An 11,142-nucleotide genomic window follows, 5' to 3' on the forward strand; every position below is an offset into this window, starting at 1 on the left:
ACACACACACACACACACACACACACCCCACACACACACTAAGACTCCATCTCACACATACATGCTCTAGGCGGAGCATTTGTTCCTACCACCCTTCATCCAACCTTACCCGTATGATAAACAGTCACCTTTATTTACTTGCATAACATGGACAGATTCCACTTTACTTTAGTGGTCAGCAAAATTATCATCTGTACCCTTATAAAAAAACGAGTTGGCAATGATGGTGTGCCTGCCATCTTGTAATGCAGACCGTATGATCTATATATACGGATAGAAAGCAAACTATGATAATTTTACAAAAGATACCCGGACCTCTCTCCACATCATTATCTCTCGCAACCTCATTGCTCAGCAATTAAAAAAGAAATAAGTCTCTGGAACAATCTAGTATGCATGGTGGCCGCTGCCGCCTACCGGCGCCGTCCATCCCCATGCCTCCGCCCATTCCGACCACCAGTCACCACCACGCTCCACTCCTCCTCACCTTATCTCTCATCTTTCATTTTTTTGATGACATTCTCGAGATACCAGTTTTCCGATAAAATTCTCGAGATATCATTAGTTTTTACACATGGGATTACTCCTGCATGGGTCAATCACAACAGGTGTTTTGTAAAAGAATGCATATTGATGTTCCGTCCAATGCACGAGAATCTTGCTTGTAATTATATAACGCAAATCACGAGCAGGAAGTGACATTTTTTTGACACAACCACGTTAACATGGCCACGTAAATCACGAGCAGGAAGGAGAAGGGAAGCGGGCTGTGGAATAACGTTTTTACCACAATATCTTAGGAAATTGAGTGCAATAATTAAGTAGTTTTGCAAACTACCATTACTACTACACCTGAAACGGTTCAAAACCTATACTCCCTTGCCAGCGCGTGCTTCCCACGTGAAACGGTCAGCGTCGCCCTGGAGCGTCAGTGCCACATTAATGCCCGGCCAGAGCGGAGGCGACCTCTCACTGGCGACGGCTTTGAAGTGGCGCGACAGCCGAGAGAGCGCCGCTTCCCGGTGCACGCGACTGCTCCGCGTCGAGACTGGCCATAGGCCCTGTTTGGATCCATGGGTTAGAGTTAATTTGAGCTAGTTGGGGCTCAAATAGCCCTAAAGTATCCAAGCATGAGGGTTTAAATTGGAGCAAGTTGCACCGAACTCACCAAAAAAACTATCCCGCCCAAGAGGTGCTAACTGGAGATAGTTCTCATTGGGACCACTGAAAAATCATTTTTCTCTCTCCAGGAAGTGCATTTATTGTCAATCTAACCCTGTCACCCAAACACCTCTTTGGCTACAGTTAGTTCAGGGTTAGTCATGAGTTAGTCTAACCTCTAGCTAAGTTAGAGTATCAAACAGGAGCAGTATAGGACATGCAAGTTGCTCAAAGCATACAAGCAAATTCGTACGTGAAAGGATTTTTTCTTTTTGAAAACAGAACATGAAAGGAACTTTTTTTAGAATGCTCTTGGCATGTTGCTAACATGTGATAGTTAACCGACCTGAATAGACGGCAGAAACGCCAGCCCGCCGCACTTTGATAGAGACGAGGAGGGAGAAGCGATACAGGCTGCTGGATTACTAGAGATAGGTGTCGCACGGAAGCTAAGAAATATGGTGATAGCGTGGGTTAGCCATGTACTAGTATGATGTAACTACACTGGGCTGCCGTGTTTCGTACTCTTCCAGTCCACTTTGGAGATGATTGGTTAATTTTATATCACTAAATAATATTAAATATTATGAGTGCAGACACTCCACCACGAGGTTCCTTGCTCCTTCTCGGTCGTCTGGAATCTATGTTCTTCCACTCTATTTTTTTTACGTGAGCTTTGTTCATCCTTTTGCCAACACGCAAGACATCTAGCATCAAGGTGCACATGTTATGCAACGATCGTTCCATCTATATGAAGAACACGTGGGACTGGAACTACGAGACGGACTTGTACCCAGGAGTGGACGTACGAACCTGAGTAATGTAGCGCAATAAGTGAAGTAGAAAGGCACAAATGGTATGAACATGCGTGGCATATAGGGTGTGTTTGGTTGCGTTCTCGTCTCGGCATAGTTGTTCCCTCTTCATGCATGCTCAACTCAACACCCCTCTTCATGCATGCTCTCTTCATGCATGCTTCTAGTGTATTTGTGCTAAACTAGTGTGGACTCATGCACCCTCCATACACTCTACCAAACACCCAAAAGTAGGTCGAGAAGGGAGCTCTTGGGTGGCATTTGTCTCTTACTACGTACTACCACTAAATGTTGTACGTGCAATGCACGGTGATGTTATGGAGTACGTGCCTAAGTACTCTACTACTACTATATTAGTTGGAGGCACATATTAAATTTTATATTTGTTTATGTGTATGCCCCGAGACCTTCCAACTAGACGTGTCTTTCTCTCCAGGTCGCACTTTGTATCATTCATATCACTAAGTACTACTACGTGTGGTCTCCGACCCAGAAGTGGAAGAAGTGGAGACGCTCTACCACGCTGTTTTTTTACGCTGGGCTCTACCATGCTGTTCATGTCCCACTCCTTTCGCTGACGTGTGGGACATCCAGCACATGCCGTGTTTGGCACCCTTCGTCGTAAGAGTTGAAACACTAGCATTCATTAGAAATAAAAAATAATTATAAATCGGCAGTGATACTATTTTTTTGCGAACCAATCAGCAGCGATACTATACCACGCAGTTTCCTTGCTCCTCGATATCGGAAAGAATACTTCCGTTCGCCAACATGTGGGACGTCGACCATCCTGGTCCACTTGCCATGCACGCAGAACTCCAAGGGAGAGTCACCCAGGTCGTCGCGCCGCAGTAACAATGACTAATGAGCCGTCAAATCACAGGCCCACTTCCCACTTTGAAGTTGCTCAGATGAAGGAACCATCATGACTTCGTTGAATTCCGCTTCTTGAAGAAAACTATTGTACCAGCAGTACGGCTAGCTACAATATTTACTCCAACAGAGGCCTCCTTTCGTTCATAGGATAGGAATATGAAAATCATAGGAAGTGAGATGACATGCATCTCAATTCCTATAGAGAAAGAGATGCCATTTGATGCATAGGATAGGAATGTTTCCATTTAGTCTAGGCTAATGTACTGGTAATTTGCTCTAAAAACTACAGTAGTAACTAGTAGTACTGGTACATGCTCGTACTCAGACACACACACACACACACACACACACACACTAACTACTAGTACTACTACTTCTCACATGCTGGCCAGACACCGTCGTTCTCCTTCCCGGCTTTGTCGGCGACACCCCATCGTGCTTGGATCTCCGTCGACCTCTCCGCAGCAGCGCGTGCGTCCTTTTCTTTCTTGCGGCGGCGGGCCTCTCTTTTCTTGAGTACTTTCTGACTTCTCCGCTCCCTCTGTGCGGCTTTGGCCGCCTCTTGCTCTACCGCCCATTCGGCCTTGGCATCTTCAAATTCCTCCTACATAGTTGTGAGGTCGCGAGCGGCGATGAACTCGGCACGGCGGGATGCCATCGCTTCCCTACCATTTTGTGTGCGTTCGTGGGCGGCGAGGAACTTGGCGCAGCGGGATGCCATCGCTGCCTTACCGGTTAGTGTGCGGCGCAGTGGCATGAACGACGCTTGGTGAGAGCTCTGGGGTGGAGTGGCCGGACAACCGTATAGTGCATTGGTTTGTCAAGAGCTCAAGGACAGAAGACGAAGCAAATTAGGATTCCCCTTCAATCCTGGTCATTTATTACCGAGTAAAATGCATTGGCGGTGATCGAACTTGTCTTGATAGCTCACTTTGATCATTGTATACGAGATATGGTGATTATACGGACATTGGCTCAGCGTATAGCTCCGTATTTGTATGGTTTACCAGTCAAACAGTCCGCATGAGCCTCATGAGCTTGTGTTCTTTATCTAGCTACGCGGGCTACCTATGAATGGAGAAAGAAATACTGTAAAAACCAAAATTATGCGTATGTGGGGAATCAAACCACGGACTCGTCGCTGCAACGCACCCTCGTCAGCCAAATGAAAATGAAATACTTCGCATCATACACTCACGCTCACGCTGTCAAAGCATGCTAATGCATGCACGTCGCCCTCTAAATCAAAGTCCTGCTCATGGCGCAACGCAAACGGCGAGCCCATTGTCGGTGTCAAAACCGGCGGATCTCGGGTAGGGGGTCCCGATCTGTGCGTCAAGGTTGATGGTAACAGGAAGCAAGGGATACAGATGTTTACCTAGGTTCGGGCCCTCTCGATGGAGGTAAAACCCTACTTCCTGTTTGATTAATATTGATGATATGGATAGTACAAGAGTAGATCTACCACGAGATCGTAGAGGCTAAACCCTAGGAGCTAGCCTATGATGGTATGATTGTAATTGTGATCGGCCTTCTAAGGACCAACCTCTCCGGTTTATATCGACACCGGAGAGGGCTAGGGTTTACACGGAGTCGGTTACAAGGAAGGAAATATAATATCCGGATCGCCAAGCTTGTCTTCCACGCAAAGGAGAGTCCCATCCGGACACGGGACAGAGTCTTGAGTCTTGTATCTTCACGCTCCAATAGTCCGGACAATGTATATAGTCCAGCTATCCGGATACCCCCTAATCCAGGACTCCCTCAGTAGCCACTGAACCAGGCTTCAATGACGATGAGTCCGGCGTGCAGTATTGTCTTCGGCATTGCAAGGCAGGTTCCTCCTCCGAATACTCCAAAGTGGTCATCGAACACGTAGACCATGTCCGGGTCTACAAGATGATCTTAGTATGGTATAGATCTGATTTGCTGGCAACCTTCATGCGTCGTGCCCTTGCAGCATGGCTCGGTCCAATGCAAACTGACGTTTTCTTCCCCACAACGACTCGTGTTACGAGGCGGTTTTACTGGCATGTCCTGTCGAGGCAGAGATCGTGTCCCTTTTATTACGGGATTTTCCATCAATATGAGCATGCGTGACCCCACGACGGTTGTTGGTATTACCCCGTGTGTTTTTAGATAAGCCTCAAATGGTCACACTGGGGACTCTTGATATTCACCCTCTCTATAAAGGGGTCGATACCTATGCCTCTTTTTTCACCTTCATCGCGCCCTCTCGCACCTCGAGTTCTAACACCCAAAACCTAAGCTCCACCCCTCCGGAATCCTCCAATATGTCCGGATCTGACCCTCCAGGCCGGTGGGTGGCCTCCTCGATTGAAGAGAAGGACATTGCAAAGCTTAGGGAGGTCGGATACCTAACCGCAGATATCTAGCACAGGCTTCCTGCTCCAAGGCAGGTCATCACTATGCCGAAGCCCAATGAGTGTGTTGTTTTTGTCCCACACTTCCTCCGCGGTTTGGGTTTAACCCTCGATCCCTTCGTGAGGGGGCTCATGTTCTATTATGTGTTGGATTTTCATGATCTGGCTCCGGACGCTATCCTCCATATCTCGTCGTTCATTATTATGTGCGAGGCTTTTCTCCACATCACCCTGCACTTCGGCTTATGGCTCAAGACCTTTAATGTGAAGCCGAAGATGATCGGGGGGTGACATGTGGAGTGCGGAGGTGCTGTAATAAGCAGAAACACCGACGCCCCATGGCCGGAGGGTTCTTTTCCAGAAGTATCTGATGTATGGCAACGGAGGTGGTCTTAAGTCATGGCTCCCAGAGGCACAAGGTGGGTGGCTGCCCCCGAGTTTCGCTCGGGCCCTCCATCACAGTTGGCGTCTTGGACAGACGTAGTGCAGAATTGGGGACCCGCTGGTGATATACCAGTACTGCAGAATCGCATCCAGGATCTTCTTGCAAGGGACGTTAATCTTGTCAGCATAATGCAAGTGATGTTGATCCGGCGGTTGTTGCTGTGCCAACGCCGGCCTCTCCGGATGTGGGAGTTCAATCCGGAGGGTCCGCGGACCGTCAAGCACTTCTTCGGCCTAAAGCTCGAAGAGATGTGCTAATTATGCTTCGGACGGAAAGTAATGTGTCCGGACACCATCGAGGATGTGGGCCTAAGCTGCAATCGCCTAGACACTCGAGTAAGTAGCCTTGATACTGGACACCCTGTTTTGTATTTTTCATGATTGTTTATTCTGAAAATCATCCGCGTCCAGGAATGGCTCAGCAAGGCGGAGAGAATCAGGTGTCCGGCGCCACTTCCCGAAGGCTCACCCGCTCCCACCATGGCCAAGATGCTTGACCGAGTACTCAGCAGGATGCCCTCGGGGAAAGGCGAGGGGAGGGATGAAAAATCCGAACCCCACACGCTACGCTTCCGAACCTGGGGAGTTGCTACCTCCACCAAGGAGGATAGTCGGGAGGAGAGGTTAAGGCCTCCTACCCACATGGGAAGAAGAGGGCCGCCTCCGAAGATTTGGAGGCAGAGATGCCCAAATTGAGGAAAAAGGCATCCCCAGGGGGCCTTGCCCCGACAGGCATCCTCACCGCGCCATGCCCTCCAACGGGCCAGCCCTCCACCGAGCTGTAAGTCAATCTACAATCCGAAGGTAGTGCATTTCTCCTCGGTCAGTAACCAGGATTCACATTTTTGCAGTCCCGCCAGCAGCTCCTCTCAACAGCGTTCGTCTTTGGGGGACCTTCCTCCGGAGATGATGGAGAGAGAGACCCCATGAGGGAGTCCTGGAATAGGGGGTGTCCGGATAGGCGAACTATCATCATCGCCCGGACTCCAAGACTATGAAGATACAAGATTGAAGACTTCGTCCCGTGTCCGTATGGGACTTTCCTTGGCGTGGAAGGCAAGCTTGGCGATACGGATATGTAGATCTCCTACCATTGTAACCGACTCTATGTAACCCTAGCCCTCTCCGGTGTCTATATAAACCGGATGGCTTTAGTCCATAGGACGAACAACAATCATACCATAGGCTAGCTTCTAGGGTTTAGCCTCCTTGATCTCGTGGTAGATCTACTCTTGTAACACACATCATCAATATTAATCAAGCAGGACGTAGGGTTTTACCTCCATCAAGAGGGCCCGAACCTGGGTAAAACATCATGTCCCTTGTCTCCTGTTACCATCCGCCTAGACGCACAGTTTGGGACCCCCTACCCGACATCCGCCGGTTTTGACACCGACATTGGTGCTTTCATTGAGAGTTCCTCTGTGTCGTCACCGATAGGCTCGATGGCTTCTTCGATCATCAACAACGACGCAGTCCAGGGTGAGATCTTCCTCCCCGGACAGATCTTCATATTTGGCGGCTTTGCACTGCAGGCCAATTCGCTTGGCCATCTGGAGCAGATCGAAAGCTACGCCCCTGGCCGTCAGGTCAGATTTGGAAGTGTGAACTTCACGGCTGACATCCGCGGGGACTTGATCTTCGATGGATTCGAGCCACAGCCAAGCGCGCCGCACTGTCACGACGGGCATGATTTAGCTATGCAGCCGGACAATACCCTGGAGGCCGCACTCGAGCCCGCTCCGGTCTTCAATTCGAAGCCGGTTGCGCAGATCAAGGATGGATGGTTAGACACCGCCTCGGGGGCTGCAACCTCTACGACGATAGAGCCGAACACTGATCTCGTCCCTCATAAAGCCCGTGACTCCGAGGTGCCGGACTCCTTGCCAGACTCCGAGCCTCTCGCGCCCCCTCCGATCGAATCCGGTTGGGCACCGATCGTGGAGTTCACAGCCGCGGACATCTTTCAACATTCACCTTTCAGCGACATCTTGAGTTCGCTAAAGTATCTCTTGTTATCAGGAGAGCCTTGTCCGGACTGCGGTCAGGATGGTTGGGATGCGGGCGACGAAGAAATTCAACGCCCACCCACCACCCACTTAGTAGCCACTGTCAACGATCTAACCGACATGCTAGACTTCGACTCCGAAGACATCGACGGTATGGACAACGATGCCGGAGACGACCAAGAACCAGCGCCTATCGGGCACTGGAAAGCCACCCCAACTCATGACGTATACATGGTGGATACACCAAAAGGAAGCGACAATGAGGAACAACGGGACATGGCGAAGGACAACCCCCCCAACAAACAACCAAAACGGCGACGCAAGCGCCGCCCGAAGTCCCGCCTCGATAAAAACGGCACCCATACGGACCTGGCCCTAGAGCAGGGCGAAGCAGTGGACGGCGAACATGCCACCAAGCAACCATCCGAATATGACGAACTGGACAAGCAACCCATCCCCGGCGAAAACAAGAGCCTAGACGACCTCACGCCGAACACATCACCAGAGCATAAGAACCTTCATAAAAGGCCCGTCGCTACTGCAAGAAGTTTGAAGAAGCAAAAGCGGAAGCTCAAAACAGCGGAGGACGCACTCAAAATGAGATGGAGCAAAGTACTCAATACCGCAAATAAATATGGCGCTAGTCGCCAGGCAAAGAGCTAGCCGAAGTGCAAGCTGTTGCCCGAATTCGACGAGGAGACCTTAGAGCCCCCGCAGTCAAAAAAGAAAGAGGCCGCCTGGCCGGATAGACGACCAGATGACAGGCTAAGAGCAGCAAGGGGCGCCGCACACAAGCCGGGACACGATCAGCATAAAGATCCTCAGAAAAAGGATGACCTGGTCAGGTCTATCTATGGGCCAAAAAAGAAGACTCCAGGAAGCAACACAACCCGCCGAGCGTTTGAAGAGAACGGCACACCCAAATACAGGGGCGCCGCACACCCACTATGTTTCACCGACGAGGTACTGGATCATGAATTTCCAGCGGGATTCAAACCCGTAAACATAGAGGCATATGACGGAACAACAGACCCCGGAGTCTGGATTGAGGATTATATCCTACACATACATATGGCCAGAGGAAACGATCTCCACGCCATAAAATACCTACCCCTCAAGCTCAAAGGGCCAGCTCGGCATTGGCTCAAAAGCCTCCCACAAAATACCATTGGAAGTTGGGAAGAGCTCGAGGATGCGTTTCGAGCAAATTTTCAGGGGACTTATGTCCGCCCTCCGGATGCAGACGATTTAAGTCACATAACTCAACAGCCCGGAGAGTCAGCACGCAAATTCTGGAACAGGTTCCTCACCAAAAAGAACCAAATAGTCGACTGTCCGGACGCCGAAGCCTTCGCAGCCTTTAAGCACAACGTCCGAGACGAATGGCTCACCAGACACCTCGTCCAGGAAAAACCAAGAACAATGGCCGCACTAACAAGCCTCATGACCTGCTTTTGCGCGGGCGAAGACAGCTGGCTGGCTAGATGCAGCACCAGCGACCCGAATACATCCGAAGTAAGGGATGGAAATCGGAAATCACGACGCAAAAAAGATCAGCGCCGGAATAGGGAAAATGGCCCAAATAGCACGGCGGTCAACGCCGGATTCAAAAGCTCTCGACCGAATAATAGAACACTGCCCCTCAAGGACAACAGCGATGAGCTATCCAACCTAAACAAAATTCTGGATAGGTTATGTCAAATACATAGTACCTCCAGGAAGCCTGCAAACCATACCCACAGAGATTGTTGGGTCTTCAAGCAGTCCAGCCGACTTAACGCCGAACGCAAGGGGCTCGCCACACCAAGCAAAGACGATGACGAACCCCACAAGCAGCACGGCGGTAAACAGAAGACTTTCCCACTAGAAGTCAAAACAGTGAACTCACTTCATGTGATAACACGAAAACACAGTGCGGCACCTGCCATGCCAGGACACCGTCCGCAGAATGGGGATAGACCCTACCAAAATTTGCCGTAGCAGCACTTCCTTCAAAGGAGTGATGCCAGGCCTTTAACCCAATTGTACAGGCTCTATACCACTAGAAGTTGTGTTCGGTTCATCCGACAACCTCCGTCGCGAAAAGCTCACTCTCCATATCGCCCCATCTTACAGTGGCCCTCAAACACTACTAGGACGCGAAGCTTTCGCCCGCTTTAACGCAATACCACATCACGCGTCTCTTACGCTTCAAATGCCCGGTCCACGTGGCATAATCTCATTAAAGAGTAACTCCGAGTGTTCCTCGACCACGGAGAACATGAGGCTGCCTTGAGAGCCACACACTAATCCGACCTTGCAGGTCAAAGCCCCTAAAAATAGGTCATTCAGACCTCGGACACGGTTAGGCGAGTCCGGCGTAAATAAGCAAGGGGCTTCCCAGCCGCATACCCCTTTACAAGGGGCCGCGCTATGAACGATGAGAGCCAATAAAGCTCAACTTTATTCATCTTCCAAATTATACTTTATTTTAAATACAACTTTTGCACGATATTTCTACCAAACTAAGTCCTTCTCTTTTACAGATGAAGCATGTGCTACACCCATCCAGGATACAGCACAACGGAGACATAGGCGCAGACGTGCAGCAGGGACCCGTTGCAAGGATTCTTTTCAGATTAAGACCCTGCGTAAACCTTTCTTACTGTCTCCTGTTGATACACATCCCCCGGTTTTCTACCATAACCGAGGAGGAGGCTGGCGTTTTGGCATTGGCCGCGCCAGAAGTTCTCGCCTGTACCTGGACACTAGGGGCTTAGGGCATTGTTCTGCCCGGTATCATAAAGACCGAACACCTCAGGGAGTGTTCGGCATCTCGAGTTAGGCCTTATATGCATCAGCTCCGAATCATGTCTTTGGTCAAATGTTGGGTTTGCCCGGCTCCTGTGTTTTGCTGCCTTACGTTCTGCTCCATCGGCTAACACGGCACCAGGAGAACTACTGCGATTGTGCCCCGGTTCGGCCGGGCGAGCACCTCAACTGACTGTCGTGATATAGCGAGAGACTGGTCAACCACTCGATCGACTATTGGAATGTTTAGAATTCCTCCGTTTTGACGAAGGACCGCTTCCCGGTCAGGCACATACACGCCCCGAGTTCGGAGAGCGCGGTGCCTCTAGGGGCTATATAGTAGCCCCACCATCGAGCTCCTATGGCTAAGTGAAAGTGATAAAGCATTATAGTCCGGTTGCCTAGTTTGCTATGCTATCACCTCCTTCAAAGGACCAAGACGTTGGATTAAGTGTGAAAAAGTGTTTTTCTTTTTTGCAAACACCCCCGCACCATGTGCGTGGGGGCTGAAGCCAAAGACTGCAACTTTCAGGTTATTCATACACATATGGCTGCACAGGAGATAGTTCAATACTTGAACGCACAAGTATAAAAAGCCGTTGCATTATAAACATGATCTCAGAAATCATACATGTCATTTAAACATAACATATTTCGAGCACT

This window comes from Triticum dicoccoides, chromosome 1B (genome assembly GCF_002162155.2).
Source record: "Triticum dicoccoides isolate Atlit2015 ecotype Zavitan chromosome 1B, WEW_v2.0, whole genome shotgun sequence".
Lineage (NCBI taxonomy): Eukaryota > Viridiplantae > Streptophyta > Magnoliopsida > Poales > Poaceae > Triticum > Triticum dicoccoides.